At 52.3% G+C, this 22294-nt stretch overlaps 1 protein-coding gene across 2 annotated transcripts in view; it reads left to right on the top strand.

The window, feature by feature from the left end:
* Positions 1-504: 504 nt before the first annotated feature.
* FXYD6 (FXYD domain containing ion transport regulator 6) overlaps positions 505-22294 on the top strand; it is a 33816-nt gene continuing 12026 nt past the window's right edge. The window contains exon 1 of one of the 2 annotated variants that reach the window (XM_014855574.3): positions 505-991. The gene's annotated coding sequence lies outside the window, so the exon portion shown is untranslated. The remainder of the gene's footprint in view (positions 992-22294) is intronic. The other variant, XM_044752490.2, reaches the window with a different exon arrangement.

Here is a 22294-nt window from a genome sequence, read left to right on the forward strand (position 1 = left end):
GTCCCTTCCTACAAGCCCTGGTCCTCATCATAGTGACAGCCAGTTTATACAGCACTCTGAGCACTGGGTCAGGTTCCCACAGCCATTTTCACATGGGAGGAAACTGAGGCCCAAGAGCTTTCTTCTGTGACTTGCTCATGCTCACGTCACAGGTAGAGTTTTAGAGCCAGGATTTTAATCTTCAAATTCAGTTTGTCATCTTGAATTGGGACTCTGAGCAGTGGGCTGGGGAGGGGGCGATACTGTGACCTGGCAGGGCAAGGATGAAGGGCCTTGAAAAGGGGGTTCAGGTAGCAAATCTGTGGTTCCGGTAAGCGCCCTGCCCCTAGCACCCCACCTTGCTCTCGCTGAAAACGACAACTACAACCAGCGCTGGCTGCGCGCCTACGACACAGCCATTCATGCTTTTGGTGCACGTTCCCCTTAACTGCCAACGCTCCCAATTAACGTGGGTTGCTGTGTCTGGTGCTGGGTTATTTTCTCTTATTTTTCTGTTCCCCTCAGTTTACTATTTCAGAGAAACACTAGCTCTGTCACTGTGTTTGTGTCACTCCCTTCCCACCCTCACCAGAGGAAACCAAAAAGCAACAGCTGCTGCAAACCGGCGCTGGCGCTGCCCCTCCACCCCCGGCGACGGTCTCCTGTTGCTTCTCGGAGCTGGCCTGCCCTTTGCAAAAATCCCTCCTTCCCCCGGGAGGAGGGCGGCGCCCTCGGAGCCGGGAGCGCAGCGCAAGGCGAGGAGGAGAGGGGTCTGTGCGCCGACGCCACCCAGAAGCCGCGTTCCCGGGAGCCCAGCCCCGCCGCGCCCCGCCCACCGCTCCGCACCCGCGCAGGACGCGCCCCTCCAGCCCGCCCCAGCCCTTCGCGGGAGGGGAGGCGGGAAAAGAGCGGAAGCCTATACCCCAGCTCTGCCCGCAGCCCCGCCACTCCCAGGCTGCTCCAGACTCGGCTCGTCCTCCTGGGAGTGTCTCGGAGGGACCGCGCGGTGCAGGTAAGCGGCTGCGGAGGGGCGAAGTTGGCTGCTGCTTCTGAGGAGGGAGAGCGGCCGGATGGGGACCGCTGGCGGGGCCGGGGAGCGCCGGGTTTTGTCTGTTTCAGTGGGTTTGAGTGGTCCTCCCCTGGCCCCTGCCGCCTGGGCAGCGGAAACCCGGCTGGGGATATAAACGAGGAGATGTCGTCGGAAGAGAAGAGGGGCCTCCGAGGGGAGGCAGGCCATGGCGGTGGGGGTGAAGCTGGTGGCTGGAAAGGCGCTTGTTGCTGCCTGGAGCTTGGGGCTGTGGTTTTTAGGAGAAGGGGAAAGGGCTGCTCCCACCCTGTGTCCTGGGGGAGCTTTCTCTTTGTTGCTGGGAAGCTGTGGACAGTTGAGTGGCGCGTGGGGATGTGAGCGTGTGGACACATGAGCGATACAGAATGGAACTTGCTGGTTTCGTGCTTAGGGGGCAGGGGGAACTGTGACTGGGCAGTGAGCAAAGGGTAGGGGGGAAAGTAAAGAAGGGCTGAGGTTTTGGGGCTTGGGGTTCATGAGAATGTCTGCATCAGTTTTTTCCCCTTCTTGTCTATTCAGTCCTGTTTTCTTCCAGGGCACCTTCACCCCCCATTCGTGCCTTTCCTTGTGCCCAGCCCCCTTTCCCCAGCAGAGCTGGCCCTGGCAGAGCCTCCCTATTGTGTCTCCTGGGCTTCTGTGGAGAGTGGGAAGAGCAGCCTGGGGCTCCTGGCGCTTGCTTCTGGCTCTCACAAGTGGTGGCTGGTAGAGGAAGCACCCAAGGGTGGGAGCAGGGGGCCGCGGTGCTGGAGAAAAGGGCCTGCCCAGGCGCCAGGCGCTGGGCGCCAGCCTCCAGCATCCAGGCTCCAGGCGTGGGGAGCTGTGGCTGCTGAGGCTTCCCCCCACCAATGAATGTGGCCTCTGTCTCCACTTCCTTTGTCTGCTTGGCGTCGTGCTCTCTGGCTGGGCCCGGATTTCCAGGTTTGGAGATGGATCAGTGGGCAGTCTGTGTCCTCTCTGAAGGGACCCTGGCTCTGGGGGCCCAGCACCCTCATATTGTGTATGTGTATATCTGGTTCTGCAACTTAGCCTTTTGCATGTGACCTGCCTGCTAGTTGCCATGGAAACTCCTCTTCAATTCTCAGCCTCCCTCCTTTTCCTGCCCATTCCTCACCTCCATATCTCCTCCCCTCCCCCCAACATGGTTGCCTAGATACTAGTTATCTCTGGCTTCTCTGGGTAGGAGATCCTGCATAGCTATCTCCCACCCCAACTGACGTGGCCTCTTACCCACCCCAGTCCCCCTGCACACACACTATACACCCAAACACATATACATACCTGTCACACCACACGCACACTCACACACACCATGCGTCCTACTGCACACACACACTCCATAAACACAATACACATGTCTATACACCATACGACATACACGCCAAATCCACCATATGTGTACCACACCGCAACGCACCACCCATAGTGCTACTCACACACCCGACCATTGCACTGGGGATGCTCTCACATATACCAAGAATAACACCTACCGTTGTTTCTCACAACACTCACACACGCACACAGTACTCCTTGGAAATAGGTCTCAAGCTGGAAGAGAGAGCAGTTTCCTGCTTCATCTGGCTCAAGGCTGAGGGGTGTGCAGGGGGAGGCTCAGGAAGACCAGAAGGAAGCATCTCCCAGGCACCGTGCTGAGGAAGGTGGAAGGAAATGCATTTCCAGATTCCCTCAGAGACGAGCCCTCTCCTGCTAGACTCACAAGGCTGGGCACAGACCAAATTTAAATCTCTCCACGTCTGCTTTCTCCCTGCCCTGCCCCTGAGAAGCCTGAGGCTCCTGGCCCATCCTCGGAGTCTCAACCCTGCCCGAGTCTTCCTGCCAACAGAGGTTCAAGCAGCTCCCGGACCAGCAGAAGGCTCTGAGCCTCCACAAAGGAGGAAGGAAAGGTTGACTGTGCAAGGAGAGCAAAAGCAGGCAGGGTGGGCAGGGAGAGGACACAGAGCAGGGCATGAGGGCGGGAGGAGAGGGAAGCCAGAAAGCAGGAAGGGGAGGGCTGAGGGAGTTAGACAGTACGGTGGGGCATCTGCTCCTGTTGGGGTCCAGGCCACCCTCTCTCCTCGAGGCACGTTTTCCTCTTCCTGCTTGGCTCCTCTACCACGTATGTGCATCTCAGAGAGGAAGCGGGTTTGCAAAGGGTCCCTGGATTCCCCAGGCTTTTCCAAGACCTGTGGCTTCCGGGGTGGTCAGGTGGTAGACAAGTGAGGGAAGAGTGAGGACATTTCACTCAATTATTCAATGAATTGTTTTAAGTACCTACTACGTGTTAATTGCTGGGGGCCTGAGGGTGAGGAGAAAGAAACAGTCCCTGACCTTAGAATTCTAGATTTCTCAGAGCTGGAAATTAGGACATCACATAGATGGGGAGACTGAGGCTCAGAGGTCACACTCTCAGCAATGGCTGAGGCCTTTTGACTCTTCAGCCAGGCCTTGTGTCTCCATACTCCCTGACCCTTATCTCTTGCCTTCTTTTCTCTATTCCCGGCAATCTTCTGGGGGCTGGGACGTCCCTTCCAATGTGTGGGTCCTCGGGTGGGTGCGGAGTCTGCTCCATTATGTTTTCTTAGAGGGTGTGGCAAAGAGGATATGGGGAGAAGGAGCAGTTCCCTAGACCCTGGAAACTCCCCACAGCCTTAGTTGAGCCAGCCCACCTAGAGCCCCTGTAAATCAGAGCACACACTCCCCTGCCCCCAGCCCTGTTGGGCTTAGCTGCCTGCCATCTGGATGAGACTGTGCCAGGCAGCCCCCAGGACTCACTGTCTAACAAATCACCCACCAGCTTCCACCCCACTGCCCTGGAGGAAGCAAACCGGTGGTGACAAGCACAGGCCCTGGAGGCAGAGAGCCTGTAGAATAAAGGCTCTGAGCCTGGAGGGCAGACCCGGGTTCCAGAGCTGGTTCTGTTCCAAGGGCAAATGCATTCATTCCACAGATGTCCTTTGGGATGCAGGCTGGGCTTCTGGTGAAAGCCAGAAATAGCTTAGACTGAGCGCAAGCTGGTGAAAGCCTCACAAGATTTTAGACATCTGTCTGTTTCCACATGTGTCAATATTGCTTTGTTTTTAGGGGGGGTTTAGAGTCCTTAATTTCTAAGGCATTTCTTCCTCTGAACTTTTGTAGATTATACAGTACCAAATGGTACTCATTCTTTCATAATACGGAGTTGCAGCTGAGCTGAGCAGCAAAGGTCTGGTCCCTGGTTACTCTGGAGAAATCCTCTCCTTCCGCCCGGTGGGACAGGAGCGGAGAGGAGGAGGTGCCCAAGGAGCTGAGACCAGGTTTTCTTCTCTCGGGCTGTGGGAGCTTGTCCCACCTGGACACTGTGGTCCACCTGGTCTGTTCTGCCAGGATGGAAGCTGGGGCTGGCTGGAGTCTTGAAACAGGTGTCTTCTGGAGAGGTCGAAATCCAGAGCCATCATTTGGCGGGTCTATGAAATTCTCTGAAGGGAGGGCCTTTGGGCAGCTGGAGAGTGTGACGGGAGGTGCTGGTCACGGCTCTCTGTCTCTGATGAGACGCAGAGTATCTCTGGCTGAGACAACATCTTGGGACCAATTTGGCAGCATCCTCTCTGTTCTGGAATAGGAGGGAGGAGGGAACACTCTGACCTGGGAAAGTATGAAGCAGGCTTGGAGCCCACACAGGAACAGATTAGTTACAAAGATGTGTGGGAGAGCACGGGGCCCAGGAAAGGGGCTGGGGCGCTAGGGACCAGGCTGGGGCCATGGGAATGTGGCTGCTCTAGCTCAGAATATCTGATTTGGGGTGGCGGGGGCCGGGGATGAGGGAGGATCTAGTTGGCATGACAGTGACCCCCACGCAGCTGAAGGGCAAAGCCAGGCCTCGGAAGAGACCAGGCCGAGGTCTCCAGTTCATTTGTACATCCTTTTAACAAATGTTAACTGAGTCCCTCTGAAGTGCCAGGCTCTGCGCTTCTCAGGGCCCACAGAGCTGTGAGCTGATGGTTTCTTGTTCGCTGGAACCCTCCTGCTCAGCTGGACCAATCGATTTGTCCTGTCCCTTCCTCTCTCCCCTTGCTCACCTCCCCCCTACCTCCCACCAGGAAGGCCCTGCAACCTTCTTCAACACTCACGTGTGCTCTCACACTCACTTTCCCCTTCTCACACATTCATAACCTTCCATACCTAACATGGAGGCACATGCTCACAGGTTCCCACACTCCCCGTCACCTCGCCAGCTGCCGTCTCTCACCCAGACCATTGTGATGTCTTCTTCGCTTCCGCTCTCAGCCCCAATCCATCTTACCACCGCTCCTGCGCATCAGGTCCAGCGATGTCAGACCTCCCTGGGCCAGCCATTGCCGGTTAACAAGGACAGGTGCCTGGCGCTGGCGCTCAAGGCTCCCTTAACCTGGCCGCAGCTGCTCTCCAGCACCTTCTCCAGGTGGTCATCCTAAGCCTTGTGTTTCCTCCCCTCTGCCTGTACCCAGGCCCTGCCTAGAGTGAGCTCTCTCACTCCAGCCTGAAGAGGAGGAGGTGGCGGCCTTTGGAGACATGCAGACTTGAGTTGTACTCTGGGTTCTGACGCTTCCTAGTTTTCTTAACTTCTCTAAGCCTCAGTTTCCTTATCTGTCAAATGAGCATAAGGATTGAGCAGGGGAAGCTATATAAGGTTCTTCTCATGATGCCTCGCACATAGTAAACAGTAGATATTATCTGCTATAATAGTAATAATAATGATAGTAGTGACATTATTATTATTAGAATGACATTGTTGTTGTTACGTCATCCTTCGAGGCTCTTCTCAAGTGCTCATTCTTCCAAATAGCTTTTCCTAATTCTGTAAACAGACATGCTTTCCTCCTCCCCGAAGGCCTGAATGCCCTATTGATTCCTCCCTTAGAGCACACGGCTACTTATATACACAAGTGCATTTTAACTACTTACACACATGCCTTCTTCCCTCCACCCCCACTTACCTCTTCAAAGCCAAGGTCTGTTTGTGCCCCAGAGAGTACCTGGCTCGGTTTCGGCCACATGGAGAAAGCTCAGTGAACATGTGTGAACTGAACAGATGGGGGAAAAAGTCCTCACCCGCTAGGAGGTGTTGAAACTCACATGTCGCTCAAAACTGTCTCTCTGCCTGTCACTCATACCTAGGGGCCCAGCACACATCCCTAAGGTGTGCGTCCCTTTGTGCCCATGTAACACCTCAGTCCGCCTAGTTCTTTTGGTAGAGTCTAAAAACTAAGAATTTTACCCCATCAGAGGTCTGGGAGATGCTTAAGGCTGAAGTCAACAGAGGGAAGCTGATGCATCGTAGCATTTTGGTGACTGGGATTTGACAGAGACCCAGAGGGCAGAAATGAGGAAATGTGGGGAGAGGGGCGTGGGGAAGTTTTAAAATTACTTACAGGTTCCATATAGACCCTCAGGTGGTTCTGAGCTTGCACGGGACTGTGACGTAAAGGGATAACGATGCTGAAGCATCCATTGATTCCGTCATCAACTGTTATTGAGCAGCTACCGTGCTCAGTGCTGGAGATGCAGAGATGCCTAGAATGTGCCTCTGTCGCCGAGGAGTTCACAGTCTGATAGGGGAGACACACACTAATGATGGCAGGACAAGGAAAGAGGGATGAGTCTTGGCTCTGTGGCAATAGGGGGAAGGAGGGCATGTGGCAGGAGAGAGGGGACAGTGTGTTTTCTGAAGTAGAGACAAACAAGGTTGGAAAACCCTGCATACACACACCTGCACCTGCCCTCACCACCCAGAGGTGGGCCAGGTTTCCAGGAACATAGGCCCATGGGTCAGGGTGTATCTCCATGCCACTCCCACCCCCAGCAAGATGGTTTGAATATATGCAAAGTGCTCTGCAGGTTCAAACCTGCGGGCCAGAGCTGTACTTTCAAGGAGGTGGGCTATTGGGCAGAGAGAGTAGAAGGGGGCCTGCCAGGTTGCCTGGTACCCTGGTCTGCCTGTGGGTAGGGTGGCGTGGCCCTGGCAGATTCTCCAAGTTTCTATTTCTGCCCCCAGGACTGCTTGTCTAGCCTCTCTTGAATGGGTCTTTGTTGGCAGGGGTGTGGAGGAGGCGATCCCAGATCCCATCGCTGGCCTGACTTGTTCCCACCCCGCCCAGCCTGATGGGGCCCGGCCTGGGGCTTCAGTGCCGCCTGCCAACCAGACTCCCTGGAACTGAACTGAGATCCCCTTGGAGGCAGGGGCTTGGGCCCCCGTGCTGGCAGGCGCGAGGCCTGGGTCCTGCTCCCTGACTCACTCTGGGCAGCTCATGTCATTGGCCTGTGCTGGAGTTGGCCACACAATAGGACTCTGTGTGCCTGCCTCTGAGGGCTGCTATGAGGAGCCCATGGGATAAGGGCTGGGATGGCATTGTGAAGACACAGTTGGCAGTTACACTGGGGTGGCAGCGAGGCACTGTGCCCTCGTGGTGGGCCAGCTTGGGGTCTCCAGGGTGACTTCTAGACGCCAGGCCTGTGTTTGTGATTTGTCATTTCTGTGTCTGCATTTCTAAGGAAGGGGCCTTAATTTCTTTTAATGGTCAATTCTTTTCTTCCTCTGACCATATTTTTCTTCCCCAGAAGTAACTCTGTATTAACGGTAAAGGTGCCTCAGGTTACAATAAGAAGTCCTCTGCCACATAGTAGAGTTTTGTCCCTTGCACTCTCCCGTGCAGCCAGGCTGGACTGGGTCTGGGCTCTAGAGAAACAGCTGTGAGTCATGGGGACATGGGGGTCCAGCCTCCAGCCCCCCAGCTGTGGGGGTGTCCCTCCTCCATGAGTGAAGGGTGGTGGGGCAGACCCAGCCATGGGGCTACTCAAGGAGGCTCTGCCAGAATGACAAGAGAGGAATCCAGTGGGAAAGGGGCCACCCTGGGAGATGCCTGCCCGAGGATCTGGGCTAGAGGGGGCCTGCCCCGCTCCTGCGCGGTCTAGCAGCCTTCGGTCAGTACAGGGAATTCAGTAAAGTGTCCACAGCCACGGTGGGTGAGCCCCTGGGCCTATTAGAATGTCAGCGCCCTCTGCTCTCTCCCCAGTCCCAAGCTTTGAGTCCTGTTGGCTCATCAGACCCTCTCTGGAGCTTTGTAAGGGGGCCAATCTTTTTAAGTTAGGCTATTAAACAGAATAATTGATGTTTAATTGTTTATTCAATGGGCATTTGAAGTGCAAATCAAGGGGACAGGTTGCATTTTCTCTGGAGGCCAAAGATCCATCAGTGACCTCTGCTTGGACCCAAAGCACTGGTTTTCAAAGGCAGCCTTAAGAGCCTTTGCCGGCTTTGGCTCTGTGGTTCTGAACCACAGAAGCCCCGTCTCCCTTACAGAAGCACTGGACATGTGAGCAGGGCCCAGGGCTCCGCACTGCTTGCCAGGAAGCTGAGCAGATGTGGGCCTGATGCGATGGGGTTGGGGGACTGTTTTTCTTTTTAGCTGGATTTTAAATTTTTTATTATTTTTTAATAGACTTAATTTTTTTGGAACAATTTTAGATTTACAGAAAAATTAAGCAGGTAGGGCAGAGAGTTCCAATACAAGTGTCCTTCCCAGCACACACGCACTTCCCCCTATTATCAATAGCTTACATTAGTATGGTACATTTGTTATAAATAATGAACCAGTATCGATGTATTGTTCTTAACTAAAGTCTATACTTTATGCAGATTTCCTTAGTTGTTACCTGATGCCCTTTTCCTGTTCCAGGACCCCATCCAGGACACCGCATCGCATCACATTTAATTGTCGTGTTTCCTTAGGCTCCTTTGGCTGTGACAGGTTCTCAGACTTGCCTTGTTTTTGATGACCTTGACATTTTGGGAGGACTGTTCAGGGATGTTGTAGGACACCTCTCAAGAGGGATTCATCCGATGTTTTTCTCGTGATTGAACTGGGCTAATGGGTTTGGGGGAGGAAGACCACAGAGGTAAAGTGCTATTTTCATCACATCACATTGCGGGTACGTACTGTCAGCGTGATTCATCACTGGTGATGTGGACGTGACTGGGTTTTCAGTCCCTTTCAGTGCCCTGCCCCCCTAGCCCCCCCACCCCCCACCCCCAGCACAATTCCAGGGCCTGGTGAGCGGATCTGTGCTCTTTCCACTCCTCCAGACAAACATATCAATCTGTCAGCCAGTGCTCCCTGGCTGTCTGCACCGTCCCAGCCTTTGCAAGTCGTGGGTTAGCACAGAGACTCTTCAGCTAGGAGAACCGGATGAAAGAGAGCATCAAACAGACTATGCTGTGTGCCAAACCAGTGCTGATGTCAGGCAACAGGTGCTCTTGGAGTCTCTCAGGTGCTCGGAAGTCTACTGTCAGTCCGTAGGCTGGAGTGGTAGTTGGACAAAGACAGCGTTTCTCAACCTTGGCTGCACCTTAGAATCGGTAGGGAGATTCTCAAAATTACTGATGCCTTGGCCACACCACTGCAGTAGAGTTTAGAGTTTAATGGGGCTTAGTTGATTCCCAGGCAATCATCATCATCATCATTATTATTATCATTATTATTATTATTATTAAAAAGCTCTTGATGTGATCCTCAGGTGTAGCCAGGGTTGAGAACTAGAATAAACAGGGAAGGGAAGGGCATTCCAAGTGGAGGGAACAGAATATACAGAGGCCTGGAAATCAATGCACACATGGCAGGAGATGGAAATAGACCATCATGGCTGAAAGTAATAGGAGAAAATCCTGGAAGGGTAGGAAAGGGATAGACCTAGAGGTATTTATATGCCATAATAAAAAGTTTCTATTTTTAAAAAACAAATAGGATACTGAAACACCATGGCTGCATCTGGGTTTGGGAGAGAAGTGATCAGAATGCACTTCCAGTAGATCAGACATGCAGTAATCAATGTCCAGGTCAGATTGGAGGGGGGAGGTTAAAGATGGGAGCGGCTGCTGCAATATTAGGCAAGCTACCTCCGCAGCCGAGGAGAGCACTGCTGAGGGTCTGGAGTAGAGCCAGCAACGGAGGAAAAGGGCCGGGTTCTAGAGGAATGGCAGGAGTAAGCTCGGCTGGGCCTGGGGCACAGATACAGTGCGGAGCCTGGGAGGGAGGGAGGAAACCCTGTCAGTCATTAGACTGTAAGCTCCGTGAGGCAGGGACTGTGCTGTCGCAGGACCCTCCTGGACAACAGAAGGCCGTCAATAAATGTTTGTTAATTTGATTACCGGAACGAAAATGGTGCCATTCTTTCCTAAGTTAGACCTCGTTTCAAAATTACCCTCCTTTCCCACCTAAATGCAGGCAGATCTCAGCTGTTTGGAAGGAATTGGATTAAATAACTCAGGCTAAGATATAAATGACTGGTGGGATTGGAAGTATTTACCTCTGAAAAGGAGCATTTGGAGAAATTAAAACATTTCTCCCCGGGAGAATGTTGTGGGTGCGGGTATGTTTTTGAGCAGGGTTGGTCTTATTTCAATTCTGCACCCGAATCTAATTCTGAGCGCTACCAGAAAAAAGGGGGATCTGCAGCTGGCAGCCCACTCTGAGAGGCTACCAGTTGCTAGGTTAGCAGTTCTCTTGGCATCCCCTGTGAGCTGAGCCCCCATGGACAGGATCACCTGGAACTGGGTGGGACACTGTCCAGCTCCCAGCATAAACGCACTGACAAGCAGCTGCTGTGAGGAGGGTAGAGGCTGAGGAGGGAGAGGAGAGTGCTGCGCTGATGCTGAGGCTCAGCTGGGAGTGACGGGGCAGAACTGTGAACAGCTGGGGTCCAGCGATGGCTGACAGACAGGCTGGGCCTCTTCCCTCCTCCTAAGGGGCTCCAGGCTCCCAGCCTTATGCTGACATCAGTCTTACTGGATAGAGCAGAGTTGGGCAAGAAACTGTGAAAGGAAAAATATGACATAATGCATGCCGGAGTTAAATAAAGCTATTTAACTTTATTTGGGTTATTCTCACCCTGCTTTTTCTCCCCTGGCCTAGGTAAGAACACTCTCATTCCAATGAGCCCTGCTTGGTCTTGAGTCAGGGTCAGCATTTTCTTTTCCCTTAGTCCCCATGCATTGCCACACTTGCCAGGGAGGCAGCAAGAGTGAGTGGAAAGAGGACCTGCCCCGGTGGCCTAGTGGTTAAGTTCAATGCACTCTGCTTTGGTGGCCCGGATTCCATGCCTGGGAGTGGCCCTATACCACTCATCTGTCAGTGGCCATGCAGTGGTGGCAGCTCACATAGGAAAAGAGGAAGATTGGCAGTGGATGTTAGCTCAGGGCAAATCTTCCTCAGCAAAAAAAAAAAAAAGAGTGGAAAGAGCATAGCATTTGGTATCCACAGAATTAGGAGCCAATGCCAGCTATGCCATTGTTAGCTGTGGGACGAGTAACATAACTCTGAGCCTCACCTTTTTTAATCAGTAAAATGGCAATGATACCCAATGTCACATGTAGTTATGATGGTCCTTTGAGCTAATGCTTGTGATGTTGTCTGGTAAGCAGGGTGTCTTACAAATGTTTGGTGTCATCAACATCACTACCATCGCCATCATCATCCCCTTCTGCCACCATGAGCAGGGAACAGGAGCAGGGTGGGATGTGGAACATACACACCTCCTTTCTTTTCCAACAGCCATAGGTACACTTGAGGGTCCAGGGCAGAAGCACAAGGGTCTCTGTCCGGAGCTGTGTTGCCCTGACCTCCCCTAAACCCAAAAGGCAGGAGGCCCAGGGCCACCTGAGGCACAGCACTCCTGTCTTTGAGAAGGCTGCGTGGCCCTGCCCTCCTCGAGAGCCACACTGAAGGGGCCCCTTGTAGGAGGCAGTGGCTCCTCCCAGAAGGATTTTGGGTTAGGAAAAAGCCTGAGCATGCTGGCCAGAGGGGTGGGGGGCCTGAGCCCTCCAGGGCCAGGCCTCAGGCTCCTGGAGCCTGTCCAGCAGGCTGTGTGGACAGCAGAGAGCCTGTGTCTTCCCCTGGGCCGCTGCCCGGCAGCCAGGGAGGGGCCGAAATGTTTGCTCCCAGGCACAGCAGCTCCCTGTTGACTCTCCCTGACTCCCTGCCCTGGAGCATTTTCCTTTCTCTGCTCTTAGGAGCGTCTGTGCAACCAGGGCATGGGGGCAGGGAGAGGCAGCCGAGGCAGCCACGGGTGCAGGCCTGGCCAGAGCCTCACTGGGTTGACAGCGTAGAGGTGTGTGCGATGTTTCTCCAGGGCAGGTTTTCCTTCCTCTCTTCCTTTGCCCCCGGGCCCCTCCTTTCCGCCTCTCTCCGTGTCTGCCGGGCGCCCGGCCCTCCCCCAGCCTCTGGTCCGTCTTGCAGGCTGTGTCCTTCTCTTTCCTCTGCCTGCCGCTCTCACCCTGCTCTTCGGGCACCTCCCCGCTGCAGTTTCTCTTCCTCTGGGATTTCCTTCCTCTTATTCTGTCCCGTGTCCCCACTGTTTATCTTGCTTCTCTGTCTCTTGGTGGGGGCTCCCCTGGCTGGGGCCGGGAGCCTGTGTCGTGCCCTGCCTACGCCACCTGTCTGCAGCCCGGGGTGGCGCAGGCTGTTTTCCTTGAGGCAGGAGAAATCCTTTGGAGGGTCAAGCCTGCTCTGCCTGTGTCTGCTGGGCCGAGGCCCCATCCTGCCTGGGTCAGGAGAACCCTGGAGCCTCCTAGTGGTCAGAGGACAATTCAAGGAGGAAGGAAGGGCAGTGCGAGGAGGAACCGGGCCCTTTCCCGCTGCGTTCTCTGTTTCTCTTCCCCATTTCCCAAAAGAAGGTAGAAAATGAAGGCGGAAGTTGAGGAGAGAGTTGGGGAATGATAACAGTAACAATATTAACAGTGGATGCTCTAAGAGAGTTGCTCTTTGCCAGGCATTGTGCTCAGCTCTGTGTGGCATCTCTTTTTCATTGCAAATGACAGAAACTGAAGGCCCTCTAGTTTAGCCAGGGGAGGATTATCAGGTCAAACAGCAGGCCGGGCAGGGCGGCGGTGGTTTGGGAACAGACAGGCCTCTCCCTGTCCTTTCTGCTGGCTTCTCTCTCCCCGCCAGCTCTTCACCTGTTGCTGCGGGCTGACTTCTCCTGTAGGCTCCCACACCCCCGCATTTCACAACTTGGCTGCTTTGACGACTTCCTCCCTTGGTGATATGACAGCCCTGGGGGAACACTGCAGCCCCAAACCCTTTTAGCGACGAGGGAGGGGCTGCAGTGGCAGCCCCCAGTACCCTCCCGGGTTGGAGTGCAGGAGGAGCAATCGCCCCTCCAAGAGGAGATGCTGTTCTCAGAAGGCGAGGGTGTGGGCCGGGATAATTGCCCCTGCACGAAAGCTATTTCGTCAAGCCTGCCAGCTCCTGATGCGGGTTGTCGTTCCCGTCTCACAGTTTCAGAAGCAAAGGCTCTGAGAGGAAGAGCGCCTTGCTCGAGGCCCCAGAGCCACCGAGTGCAGAGAGGCAGGAGAGCGGAGTGGTTCAGAGCGAGGACTCTGGAGCCAGACTGCAGGGTTTAAATCCAGGCTCTGCTGCTTTCTAGCTCTGGGACTTTAGGCAAGTTACTTAACCTTCCTGGCCTCAGTTTCTCCATCTGTGTAATGGGAATGATCATCATCACAGCCACTTCCTAGAGCTGCCGTAAGGATGGAACGGGTTAGTACATGTTAACCACTCAGAACGGTACTTGGCGTGACATGAAGACCTAATAAATGTTAGGTATTGTTATCACATGCTTTACAGTTTACCAAAAACCTTCACATATCTTGTCTCACTTGACCTTAATAATAGGCTTGGAAAGTGGACAGGGGAGTGGACAGGCTGATCCCCCACCGCCCCCCACCCCATGTTCTCACCCCCGGCCTAACCAGCTGCACCATTCTGTAATCTGCAAAAAAAATCACCCTCCCAAGTAAACAGCTTCCTATCCAACCAGGGAATATAAATTCTCTCTCGGGGGTGAGCTGGCAGGCACTGTGCATGCTGCTGTCTCTCATGAATATGTATGAAGCTAGAGATGTTGGGGAGCTCAGTTGGTAAACGTTCACGCAGAGGCGGGAGCCCCCACCTGTGGCCCTCTCTGCAGAGCTCATTTGACACCCTCAGGCGGCCATTGCGGCCTCAGCCCACTGGACGGGGACAGAAGGGGCCCTCCAGGGAGCCACAGGGCACGTGGCCCGTCATGGCCCTGCCAATGAGTGGGTGTGAGCCCTGCCCTGGGAGGTGGGTGCCGGGGCTGGAGTCCTGGCTCCCAGCAGGAAAACAACCTCCCTTCACCAGCAGGGAGGCAGGCAGAGCTGGGGTGAAGTCTGGGATCCAGCTGTCCCTTTCTGGGGCAGCTCTCTTTCTCTGCCTCCATTTCTCTCCCTGTAAAATGGGTTTGATGGGAACACCTATTTCATAGGCTATTTTTAAGGATTAAATGAGACTTAATATTTAAAGTACTGAGAACAGTGCCTGACCTGTGTTGTGTGTCGTGATTATTATCTTCACCTCTTACATCCAATCCAGACCCCTAGACTGGGCCTCAGATATGGAGTTTCCGTCTCAGGATTTTCTGTTCCCGTCATTTCCTTCTATGGAGTCCACAGAAGGACTCCGAGGCTCCAGGCAGACTTCTGCCCCACCCCCAAACTCCCAGTTGTCAGCACCTTGCTTCCTGCTGCCACGCTCACGGCTCCCTACCACTAGAAGACTCAGCTGTCTTTCCTCACCTCCCCTTTCGCGCTCCGTCAGGGCTGCTGCCCCAGGAAGTGTGCTGGTGAGCGGGGGCTTGGCTTTGTGGAGCTGCCAGTAGCTCCAGCCCTGAATGTCCCCCTCTAGGAGGTTCATGTTCTCCAGCCATTGCTTCCAGGGATGCACCTGGGGTCAGGGGCTTTCACAGTCAAGGAGGCTGCACCTGTGTCTTGTAGCTCAGTGAGGAAAGGGAGTCCGGAGCAGCCTCCCAGCAGCAGCCAAAGATGAAGAATCCGCCCTGCGTTTTACAAAAGCAGAGGAGGAAACTTGCTCGTGGCTCTGGGTCCCTGCGGCCGGGGAGCTTCTAGGTCAGAGAGTTTAGGACACACAGGTGGGGGTTTGAGGCCACGGTGTGGTCCTTCCCTCCGATTCCAGGCCGCTGGTCACATGGGACACAAGGCAAGGGGCAAACCCACCCCAACCTGAAGGCAGTCCTGATACAGAGAAGGAGCGAGGGGTGCTGGGCTCAACCGGGGAGGACCCTGGAAAAGCCCCCTCTGGAGCTCATCTAGACACAGAATGGGTGGGTAGATCACTGTCCTTTTGTTCTCTGCCTTCTTTTCACTCCGGTACCTAAACCCCAAGAGGCCTTTAAGCCAAAACATCTGAGATGGGAAGCAGAAAGGCGATGGGCAGTTTAGAGAGGAAAAGGGCAGCTGTGTGAGTGGAGGAGGTGGTTTGAGTGCCAAGGATGCCTGGCTGGGGAGCAGGGAGACATCGGGGGTAGAAGGGCATGCCAGAGAAGATCAAGGAGAACATTCCAGCCTTCCCAGCACTGAGGCATGATGACGCCTACATTCTCATAAAAGCACAGCACATTCCAAAGGCGAGCCATGGGTCTGGGCGTTATCTGCTGGTTTGTGCTGTCCGCTTCCCCAAGCCCCCTTCATTAGCACGTGGGATCGAGAACTGTTGGTACCACTCATAATGTGCCTATGCGGCCCTTTCGTAGAATCCGAGGCTAAGGAGGCCTTAAAAGACCCCTGGGGGCCAGTCCCCTGTCTCCAAAAGATCTTAGCACAAATAGATCAGACTACCTCCCCCATTTTCCTCCCAAACAGTAAGACTTACTAAGGTCTTAGGGATATAAGGAATCCACCTTTCTCCCAGTAAATCAGACTAATCTGTCTGTGTGAGTTTTAGTCCTGGCCTTCTCTGTTTTCGGTCCTGAGCCTGGCCTTCGACTGCTCAGATCTGTGCTGCGGTAACGGCCACCTGCGCCAAACCCACCCTCCCCGCACAGCCAGGAGAATCGGAAAGGACGGTTCTGATCATCTCTTCCTCCCGTTGAGAGTGAGGGGTTTGGCTCCGCCTTCTGAGGCCCTTTCTAGACGTGACTCCATCACTCGCCTTCCCAGAGGCCAGCACTGCCCCCTGACATCCCTGATCAAAGTGGTCTTCTAATGGAGAGCCGAGGAGGCTGCCGGGTGCCTCCTCCTTACCCCCTCTCCTGCCTCATTCCCACCCTCCCTCCTGTGGGGGGGGCCTTGTCTTTTTCCCTGGCTCTGGCTGGGCTGCCTGTACTCTCAGGCATTGCTCAGCCTTCCCCAGGCCCTCAGCGTGCTCCTCTCTGCCCCTGGCCTGCCCACCTCCTGATCCCAGCACATCAGCTCAGGAGACCGGAGTGGGAGGTGTGGGTTCCGAGCCCGGCTCTGCCCCTGACTAACCAGATGAATTGACTCCAGTCCTTCTCTGTGGGGGCCTCAGTCTCCTCAAATAAAAAGTAAGAATTTTCATCTCAACCATTCTAACTCGCTCTGGCACTCTGTGATTCCAGCTCCATCTGGTAAACCTCGCATCTTGGTTATATCCTATTTATACACAGCGGAATCTTCTTTTAAAAGGCCTCTTTGTTGCAAAGATTTGGATACATCACAGGCTAACTCATGTCCCCTGGCATACAGACACAGTCTAGGGTCACCAGTCAGCCCAAACAGCGGGGCCCAGGCATTCCGTGACCCCATTAAAGGATGTCTTCCTGCACGTCCTGTCGGGGTGGAGGGTTCATCTTTCTTTGGAGATCCTGCTGGGACCCAGGCGCGTTGCCCGTGGGCTGAGCTGGAAGGAAGGCAAGCAGGTGGGATGTGAGGGAAGGGGAAGCGAGGTTTTGGGGGCTGCGGGAGGGAGGGGTGGGGGTGAGATAATGAACTTCCACTGTCATTTGGAGCCTCTGCATTTTAAAGGGAGGTTGTTTCTGAGTTATTTTCACAATGGAGCTGGGTATTCTGATCTATCTTGCTGCGGCGTGGAATCAAAAATAATACAGCGTGTTGCTATATCATCAGCTAGTGGCTTCTTTTTGCGAGCAGCTTTTTACCCAGCAATTATGTGAAATTATGTGACTCAGTATGGAAAGATAATCGCCGGAGAAACTCTTCTGATTGCTTTCTCTGGCACACGCAGAAAGCAACTGTGCAAAACGCAGGAAGATCGGGGAGCAAAATTAACATGGAAGTGCTACTGCCACCCAAAATGTCAGCTGTTTACTGATGTAGAGATAAACGAGAACATGGAAAGGAGAAGAAAAACGAGTGGAAACCGAATTCTTTCTCCTAAGATGCTCTAGGGGAAGCAAAATGTGGCTGGTCCCATTTTCCAGCTGGGGAGGTGGTCGAGTGATCTAGAGGTTCAGAGTTGGGGGGCAGCAGAGTGAGGAGGCTCAGGAGTCCCCCATCTAACAGGGATGACTTCTCCAGAGCCCTGTCCCAGGCAGGGGTCCAGGTCCACAGGCATTCCACAGGAAGGGGTCCAGGGCCTCACATGCACACGGAGGCTAATGTGATGTCCCTGAACCCGCTCTCCCAGCTCCATCTGACTGAGCCTTGCTTTTCCCTCTCCCAAAGACCCCTCCCTGCTCTCTTCCCTATTCCTTAGACTCTGTAGGCTGGAAAAGAGATTTATCGCTTCTACCTCCTCTTAACCTGTCCCCCCCCTCACCCACCCGGCAGCCCCAGGGAGCCTAGCTTCCTTCCTGGGAGGAAGGAATGTGTGGTAAGTGGGAGGGTGGAGGATGCAGAGGATGCAGAGGGGTGGTTGTGTGGGAGGGAAGGGAGGCTGAGGTTGAGTTTCTTGGGGCAGCAGTGAGAGAAAGGCATCTGTGTCTCTCTGGAGACTTGAGTGTGTACTTGGCCACTTGACTCCGGGGCAATGCTAGCAGATTTTTGAAATGCCACGAGATTTTTTAAATGGGTGTTGGGGTCAAGAGGCACCCTGCTGAGGCCTGTGCTGAGGGGTGGCTGTGGTGGCCCAGGCCCCAGCAGCAGCTTGAAGGAGTAGGGAGCTGGTCACTTTCCAGATTGGTACCAATACTTCTTTCAGTGCCCTGTAACTTGATCAGAAGTGTTTTCTTTAGAATACAAGGACAGGTCTTTACTCTTTAGCTTGGCATTCAAGATCCTCCACAATCTGACTCCAGCTGTCTTATCAGCGTTCTCACCACCCACCCCCTCGTGCTCTCCTCAACTAGATTATTCACTGTCTTACTCTAGAAATGGCAAACATTTGGCTGATTGCTGTCCCAGCCCCCTCCCGGGCTACACAGACGTTACTCATGGATGAAGGCCCTCTCCTGCTGGACCTCATCAGAATCCTTCTGAGGAAGCCACTTCAGGCAGCCAGTCTGGAATGAAGTGCCTTGAGAGTCAGCTTGAACTGAACTTGAACTTGCACTGAATATTTGTCCTCCCTGCTTCCCATTTTCCCTTCTCACTGCCTTTGCTCCTGCTGTCCTTGGCCAGAATGCCGTTCCTTTTGTCTCTTTTTATCCCTGTCCGTCAACATCCCATTCTACTTTCAAGGTTCAGCTGAAATGTCAGCTCCTCCATGGAAACGTCCCAGGTTCCACGTTGTCTTCCCTGCTCCCCTTTCCGTGCCCTGGTGGACTCTCTTGGCCTGTGGTCTCAGCGTCTTTGAAGCCCTCTTCACGTTTGCTGATATCTCAGAGCCCTTAGCTTCCAAACCTTGCCTCTCCTTTGAAGCTGAGGTTGTATCTTGTTCGCCTCTTGATCCCTTGTAGAGCCCGGAATAGTATGGCCATTTCTGGGAATTCACTGTGGGATTGACTTGAACCTGAGCATCTGTGGAGGTGATTGTGGGGAGTTGAGGGGAAGGCACAGCAGTGACTAGTGGCTTGGACCCCTGGATGTGTGTCTTTCCTATTGCCAGCAGGGACCTGCTTTCCTAAGAACCTCTCTCCCTAATAACCCCAACTGTCAAGGGGCTGCTGTGGGAAGCCTGGCGCATTTGTCCTGCCCTCTGTCTCCTCAGATCCAATATTCACACCAAAGCCTCCAGCATTTGAAGGGTTTTAATGTCCAGTTCCATCCTCCTTCCAGACCGTGAGTCCAGTCTCCCCACTGGCTGAGCAAGGAGCAGATGTAACTTCAAGATATAATTTGTAGACAGGACTTGTCTCAGACATAGCAGCAAACCTGCCACCGCCCCCTAAAACAAAGAAACCCATAAAGATTTTACAAATAGCAAGTGCTTAAAACTTATTTTATTTCATACTTTGAAAACTGTGTTTAGGACAGTATAGTTGGCTGACACATTGAAGAGCCTTCCCACTACAAAAGAAGTGATCCCAGATAAACAAGATTTGTTATAATAGAGCTTGGCTCATAAGAAGGAAGGGAAGTCACCACTCCTCTCCCCAAAACCAAAAACTACCTAAAAACTAACAACCCATGAGATAAAACCAGCATTGGATTTTGTGAAGTGTAACCAGCACGTCAGCCAGAGTTGCTCCCAGAACGAATGCTAGTGGACATCACTGCATTCCACAGACTGATGAGCCTCGGTCCCAATAAGTTTAGGAAGCCAAACTGGAGACTCTTACGTTAAGCCCTTGAGATCTAAGGTTGGTATCTGCCACCTTCCGTCTGCATGAAAAAGCAAAACGAATCCTCTCTGGGGGAAAGCATCCCATTTTAGGAGTGTTAATTTCCCACAGACTAAATCTAGCAATATGAGCTCACAATCAAAGATTAGCAAACACAGGAAACACCAAGTCACTATGACTGGGAGGCACAGAAACAACAAATAGATTTAGACCTCCAAGGATTTAAGATTTTGGAATTATCAGATGCAGAGTATAAAATAACTATGTAGGAAATGTTGAAAGAAATAAAAGATGGGATAACAAAAATGCGCAGGCAACAAAGACTAAGAAAAACGACCAGGCACTTTGAAAAAGAACCAAGTAGAATATTTAGAAATAAATTATATAATCATTTAAATAGAAAACTAAATGGATGGATTAAACACAATTACAAGGAGGATTAGTACATGGAAAATAAATCTGAAACAATTACTCAGAAGGCAGCACAGAAAACCAAGGACATAGAAAACGTGAAAGAGCAGTTCACCAATATGGAAAATTGTGAGAATATCTAACATACTCCTAGTCTCGGAGAAGAAAATAGAGTGGAGGAGAGACAACATGTGGAGGAATAAAGGTGGAAAGGTCTTCAAAACTGATGAAAAGGATGAATCCACAGGTAAAGGAAACACAACAGAATACATAGAAATAAATCCACATTTAGACTCTGGTCTAGTGAAATTCAGAACACCAAAAGAGAAAGAAATTAAAAGGAGGCAGAGAGAGAAAAGATGAACATTATAAAGAAATGATAGTAAGCAGTAGATTTCTCAACAGCAGTAATGGAAATCAGAAAGCAGTAAAATAACGTCTTCAAGGTGCAGAGCCAAAATAATTACCAGCTAGAATTGTGTACGTGGCCAAGCTACCTTTCAGGGTGCATGACAAATTACCACAAACTTTGCAGTTTAAAGCAAAACACATGTATTATCTCCTGGTTTTGTAGGTCAGGAGTCCAGCACAGCTTGCCTGGGCCCTTTGCTTCAGAGTGTCACCAGGCTATAGTCTACATGTTGGCTAGAGTGTAGCCTAAGCAGAGGATCAACTGGGGAGAGATCCACTCCAACACTCCCTCAGACTATTGACAGAATTTATCTCCTTGTGGTGGAAGGACTGAGGTCCTCGTTTTCTTTTTTTTTTTTTTTTGAGGAAAATTAGCCCTGAGCTAACATCCGTGCCCATCCTCCTCTACTTCATATGTGGGACGCCTGCCACAGCATGGCTTGATGAGCTATGTGTAGGTCCGCGCCTGGGATCTGAACCTGTGGCGAACCCCAGACCGCTGAAGCGGAATGAGGGGAACTCAACTGCTATGCCACCGGGCTGGCCCCAGGTCCTCAAGTCAGCAAGGGAGAAAATTCCCTAGCTCCAGTCTGCTGAGATTGAGTCTTATATAACGTAACACCATCATGCGAGTGACATCCCATCATCTTTGCCATATTCTGTTTGTTAGAAGCAAGTTCCAGCTCCTGCCCCCATTAAAGGGGAGGGGATTATACAAAGGCTTGAATACTAGAAGGCTGGAATTATTGGGGATCCCCTTAGGGTCTGTCCACCACAAGGGTGAAATGAAAACATTTTCAGATAAACAAAAACTGAGTGTATAACCAATAGATCTTCCTTACGGAAAATTGTCAAAGGTGTTGTTCAGGAATATAGAAAATGGTTTGAAGGATGACTGACTCAAAAAGAATCATGAGCAAATGAGTTAATATGTTCTATTAGTTCTCTATTGCTACGTAACAAATTACCCCCAAACGCAGCAGCTCAAAACAATAAACATTTATTATCTCACCTAATTTTGGAGGGTCAGGAATCGGGAGCAGCCCAGCTGGGTGCTTCTGCTCAGAGTCTTTAATGAGCGTGCAGTCGAGCTGCCAGCCAGGGTGACAGTCATGTGAAGGCTGGAGGGCCTGCTTCTGGGCTCATGCACGTGGGTCGTGGCAGGCCTCATTTCCTGGTGGGCTTTCGAACTGAGGCCCTCAGTTCTTTGTCACATGGGCCTCTCCACAGGGGTCCTGAGTATCCTTAAGACGTGGCAGGTAACTTTCTCCAGAGCAAGCAGTCCGAGAGAGAGAGAGACAGAGAGAGAGAGAGAGAGAGCGAGAGCGAGTGAGAGAGCAAGAGAGAGGGAGGGAGCAAGAAAAGAAAGTCGCGGTGCCTTTTATAATCTAATATTGGAAACGACTTATCAGTTCTGCCATATTTTATTGGTCGCACAGACTAACGCTAGTGCAGTATGGAAGGGACTATACAACCGTATGAATAACAGGAGGTATTGGGGGCCATCTGGCAGGCTGGCTACTACACACATGGGTAAATCTAAACAAACATGGTTTCCATGAGCTACAGATACTTATATCTATTTCATAGGATTAAAAACAACGGAAATTTTGTACAGTAATAGCGTATATATCAGAAAGGACGTGGTGTGTATTCTTCAAGAAGGGTATTATACCTAATAACTATCATGCCTTTTAACTTTACATTTTATTTTAGTCTTTGTTAAATCCAATACTGTCTTAGTCCGTTTGGCCTGCTCTGACAGAATACCATAGACTGGATGGCATATAAACACACACGTTGCTTTCTCAGAGTCCTGGAGGCTGGGAAGTTGACAGATTCAGTGTCTGATGAAGGCCTGCTTCCTTCATCAGACTTCTGATGACATTGCTGACTTCTCACTGAGCCCTCACGTGATGAAGAGGAGGGGAGAGCTCTCTGTGGTCTCTTTTATAAGAGCAC

Source organism: Equus asinus, chromosome 20 (assembly GCF_041296235.1).
Source record: "Equus asinus isolate D_3611 breed Donkey chromosome 20, EquAss-T2T_v2, whole genome shotgun sequence".
In the NCBI taxonomy this organism is placed as follows: domain Eukaryota; kingdom Metazoa; phylum Chordata; class Mammalia; order Perissodactyla; family Equidae; genus Equus; species Equus asinus.